Raw genomic sequence first — 6,000 nt, forward strand, 5'->3', positions numbered from 1 at the left:
GTATATGTATTTATCAGGTTTAATTTCATTCAGCATTTTAAGTTACGAAATGAATTAATACATTTCCTGACACGGGTGAAACCTAAATTCACAAGTAGAGTTTCAACATGGAAAACATTATGCCAAATCTGGCTAGTGCTAGAGAAGTCAAAGACCATCCCACATCACTTAAATCAGTAGTTTGGGAACATTTTGGCTTCCCAGGAAATTACGCCAACACCAGAGCGAGAGGGTAGTTTATAAGACTAAGAGTGTCGGTCAGCTCTGTTATACCAAACTTTGATATTTTTCTGCAAGCACATACAACATGCTAACTCTGTCAGGGTCAGCACCCGTCTGTCTGAGTCTTTCATGTTCTCCTCCCCGTTTGGCCAGCAGATCCCCAGGCTACACGACATCCCTCACGTTGGGATATGCTCGCATCTGCTACTTTAGTGGTAGCATAAGGGTTTATTAACTGAACTGAAAATGTGGGAAAACACTCTGAAGACTTGGACAACAGGGGAAGACAGGATGACCAGCGACATCTGCTGGCCAAACGGGGAGGAGAACATGAAAGACTCAGAAAGACGGGTGCTGACCCTGACAAACTCATCTTAGAGTGTTTTTGCCAGGAAATACAAACTGGGTTAAAAAAATAACTAATGCTAAGTTCACACTACTTGATTTTAATAATAATAATAATAATAATAATAATTGATACTTTATTGATCCCTATGGGGAAATTGCCTTTATGCCTCCCTCAACTTGCTCTTTGTAGAGTAAGCTGACTGTGAAGGGCAGACCCCTGTTGTGGTGCCCAGGGAGCTGGGGTTTAAGGGCCTTGCTCAAGGACCCGCAGATGTGCCGAGGCTGGGCTTGAACTGGCGGCCTTCTGATTACAGGCACACAGGGTTAGCCCACAGAGACACACACGCTGCCCCCCAATTTTAGCCCCAGTTCTCTATTTGTGAAAAGTTTTTGCCAATTGGAAACAAAAGCCCCAGATCGGAGGCAAATCAGTGTTCGCTTGGTGTTGGTAAATCGGCGCTCGATCGCTACAAGTTCAAAGACGAGACAGGACACAGACACCAGTGGTCAAGCAGGCTAAATATTTGGACCTGTCAGCAACTCTAAATCCTGTAGTGTGAAATGTGTTGTGACTGGGAACTACTCACCCCAAGTTAAGCCTACAGTGTAAGATCCTGAGCTAGCTGGGGATCGGTGCCATTGACTTTGAATGAACTGTACTGTCAGTGCTGTCACTCTAGCTTCACACCCCCTTATGGAATTTAGAGGGCTGACGTTTCAGGTCCCCCCCCATGCCTGCCTTCCCACTTCTCTGTCCCTCCTACTTATTCTGCCACAGTCATATCTGCCGGAACTTACATATTACACTCATCAAACTGTTTGCATTGCCTCTAGTCTCCCCTACTTTGCTAAGGCATTTTTATTTTCAGAAACCTCTCCTCAGGTATGCTGCCTGGAGACCCAAAAAATAAAAAATCAAGATATTCTGCCTACCTTGCTGCCTGTGATGCCTCTACTACCTGATGCTTCCTTCTGGCACAGCCACCCGTCTTACAAGTTGGACTGTGTGAATTAGGGTTCTGCCATCGTGTTCATTTGACTTCTGCCAGCCTCTGGAGGATGGGCTCTCCCCTTGAGTTTGGTTCCTCCCAAGGGTTCTTCCTTCTAGGGAGTTTTTCCTTGCCACTGTCACTTTTGGCTTGCTCACTTTGGGCTTTGGGCATGGGTAAAACTGATATACAGTGATTTTGGTGCCAACGATGTCTGAACGGTTTTATATTAAGTTTATGGTGCTGATTAAGAATATGACTTTGGTTTTGCCAGATTAGATCTAGTTTCTGAGATATTTAATAGTTAATTAATTAATTAATTAATTAACACAACATGTTTGAAAAGCATTCAGAATTGCAAGAATATTTTTATTTTAGTTACAACTAGTAAGTAAACAGTCTAACATCATACAAAAAAAAAGAAATAAAAAATATCTAACAGTGACAGGAAGAAGTTATGTATGATTTGATCAATTAATACAATATTAATTAGTGATTAATTCTTAGTAATTTCAATGCTTCGAAAAAATAAGTACCGTGGCTGGTTGAAAAAGACGACTTATGTCTACGAAGCGCCTTTGTAAAAAAGTGATCAAACTGGCAACAATGGGCTCTAAAGCCATTGACTCACATATCAGGGAAGAGAAGCACAAGCATTTTGTCGACAGTCGGACAACAACTGTCCCCATTCAGTTGTTTGCCAGTCCTGCAAGTACAACCTCTACAGATAGGCCTACACCCGCATTGGCAGTGTCTCCGAATCCCCCGACAAGCAATGCCTTGAGAACATGCATACTCCACACACATGGAGCCAATGTGAAGCCTTGAACCCAGGTCTAATAGGTGTGAGGCAACAGTGCTAACCACTAGGTGACCATGCTGCCCCATGCATGCAAATACCCTTAAAGTCTAGAATGTGAACTTTACTCACATGTGTGCTTTACTCACAAGTGAGCACAGGGGCAAATCAAGGAAAATATTGTCCCAAATATTATAGAGGACATTGTACATATTACTGTAAAATGTAACCCACTGCAATACTAGGGGTTGGGGGAGGGCATACTACAGTACATTTGTGATCCCAGATTTTATTCCTGTTACCTTTGCTGTTATACTTGCATAAAGCAATAGAATAGCTCACAGTTCAGGTTGCTGAATGTGGGAATTTCACCATTGGCAGTCAAATGGTCCCTGGTACCCCAACCCTGCTTCTGTGCTTCCGCCCTGGCATCATGTAGAAAGAGAGCTCGTGTCTACATGATGTTGCGGACTGCAGCATTAAAACCTCTCTTTTAAGCAGCTCTAAGTCCCAACAAGAGACGGAGCAGCCCCCTCCTCGACCCTTGGCCGTGAGTTGATCCCTGCGCTGTACTGAATAACGCTGTCAGCAAGCTGTGAGTCTGCCGTTACTAAATCAGCACAGCTCCTCTGCTGCCATTGCTAATCAGAGCTCCTCACTTTTTCATCCCCTTTATTCTCCTTGATTAAAAATCATGTCTTAATTTTGAGCGAATAATTGTTCCGCTTCTCAGTCATCTGCAAACTGCTTTTATGGTTGCTGAAATGTGTGGTATCTTGGCAGATTACTTCAATCACCTGGCACACACTGAAAGATGAAATGAATAGATAGATATATTTTTAAGACGTAAATATTATTTTCCGCTTGTCATTTAATTATGGTACAGTAATGCACTCCAAAGCTTGATGTTTGGTTTCTTCTATCCTGAGCGCATATAAGAGAGAAGTCCAAGTCAACAGGAAGTGCCTCACAATGACTGACTGCTGCATGGGATGGTTTCTTCCCCACAAAGACTCTCCGTTTTCTGTGGTTACAGTTCAACTCATCTGCAGCCTTACAGGATCATCTGCAAGCAATTTATCTGGGAGTTAAGTGCCAGTAATCTCATATCTCTCGAGCAGATCTTCAGACAGCAAAGTAATTCATTCTGTATGTTATTAAGTAGGCCAGTGTCCAGAGCCTGTAATCCAGCGTATTAAGACAACAATCAGGAAGACTGTTATACAAGGTTTCACAATTACTTAAATGAGTAAATCTGGGACATTCTTCCTCCTTATTTTAGATCTGAAGATGTTACAGTATTTTAAAAAGATATGATTCTGCTGTGGTGTGCTTCATTGTGTTATATGTTCCAAAAGTATTAACAAGTATAGTGAAATACAGAGGTATGACTTATCATTATCCCTTTTAGCAATAGATCCTGAACTAATTTTGGATTTAACCATAAGACTGACTAGACTGTTCTGACATTTCCATATTTCGACATGCCACCTATTGACTGAAAATGCAGAAATACATTAAAATGATAAAATGATTTTTGTACTGGTGAAAGAGAAATACAGTTAGCATAATATATTTATACATTAATGCTGCAATTTTTTCACCTCGTTTGTAGTTGTGGTTAATTGGCTACCCATCTAAAGTAGATCTACTGGGTTAATGGAATGTGAGGCCTCCTCCGGAGCTGCCAGAATTACTTAGATGCCTCCCAGGGGAGGCATATCACCGGCATCTTGGTGCTAAGTTATTTCCATTTATATTACTTGAATCATGTCATTTGCGTGATGAAGAGATTTGCATGGCTTATCCTTCGCTCTTCACACAAGATCTTATCTCAACAGGAAACGGTGCCCCGCTGCACTGAACAGCTGGGCGTGAAGCCTTTTTCTACTGCAGTTTCTCCCATGTTTTTATTCATTTTTTCCCTCTGGCCTCGTTGGTTACACACTGCTCATTATCCAAGCAGAAATACGTCAAACTCATTGCTGACCCTAAAGGGTTTTATTTGGATCATAGGGTTGAGCTGTTAAAGGCGCGTTTTCATCATTTCCTTTGTTAACCAATGGGATCATTGCCGACAAGAGCAAACCACACATTATCATTTAAGTAATTTTTCAAGCAAGGTTTTTTACACTGACATATTCACAACAGCACACTGAAACAATGCAACAAAAAATCCTAACTAAAAAGAAGCAAAACTGACACAGTTTTTGCCACTGTATGCAGAAGATGCTGCAGCTCACAGTACATAAGAGAGAAAGGAGGATTTGTACTTTGAACTGAACAAACTGTGCTTCTCCATTTATACTAAGCATGCATTAGTTGTATTCTTAAACTTACAGCCTTTAGATGTACATGTAATGCTCTTTAATATTTACAATAAACTCTCAGTGGGTTGTCCCGTTTAATGGTTTCTTAATTTCTACTTGACCTCAGAATTTACATTTAGAATACCCTTAATATTTACTGTCTGAGCTCTTCACTGATTTTTTTTTTGTGGAAAACTCCAAGGCAACCAGAACATGTAGGCTCAAATCCTTTTCACGATAATGTGATTTTCATTTGCCAGATAAGGATGTGTCATTGAATTTCTTATTTTTGGACACTAAGCACTGCTCATAGCTTATGCCTTGAACAGAAATTAATCCAGGATGCATTATTACCTGATGCTTTTAGACATGAAGGCACTGTCACTTCTAGTATTGCCTCTGAAAATACTTCTGTAGAGAACATAACTATTCTTCAAGCAATTGTCTTCCTTTTTTCAATATGGCCAAAAAACACTATTTATGATGTCATACCTTATGTTTTGCAGCAAAGCAACTTTAATTTTTCTTTAGAGAATTTCCTTTTGCAGAGAACCACCTGGTGCAGTTTTTAAACTATGATGAATAACGAACAGAATTATTTTTAAAAATTCCGATTGACTGATGAGGGCGTCTTCTTTACCCGGTACCTTTCCAAGGAGCCCTGGCACACATGGAAATATCTGAGCCATACAGACAGAGACAATTTAGTTTTGCAAATATAATATATGATACACCATGCATAAAAGTATAAAAATACATGTAAAAATGATAGAGATATTAGCACACAATTTACACTGATAGAGAAGCAAATGTGGTGATAGAAAACAGCATACTGGAGACAGAACAAACATCCATCCATTTATCCTACTGGATCATGGGGGGTCTGGAGCCTATCCTGGAAGCAATGGGCATGAGGTGGGGAACAACCCTACACAGGGGCCAGTGCATCACAGGGCACACTCACACACCATTCACTTGCACATGTGCACCTATGGGCAATTTAGTAACTTCAATTAGCCTCAGTATGTCTTTGGACTGTGGGGGGGAAACTGGAGTGCCTGGAGGAAACCCCATGATGACATGGGGAGAACATGCAAACTCCACACATGTGTAACCCAGGTGGAGACTTGAACCCAGGTCCCAGAGGTGTGAGGCAACAGTGCTAACCACTGCACCACCATGTTCCCCCCCCCTCACAAAACAAACAATTGTTTAAAATATTTATGTGCTATGTACAAATAACCAATATGAAACACAAATCAGTACATTAGATTATCACAAATAATTGTGCCAAATTTGTGGATGAATTATCTGTGATTCATTAATTCAAGAA

This window comes from Paramormyrops kingsleyae, chromosome 1 (assembly GCF_048594095.1).
Source record: "Paramormyrops kingsleyae isolate MSU_618 chromosome 1, PKINGS_0.4, whole genome shotgun sequence".
Classification (NCBI taxonomy): Eukaryota; Metazoa; Chordata; class Actinopteri; order Osteoglossiformes; family Mormyridae; genus Paramormyrops; species Paramormyrops kingsleyae.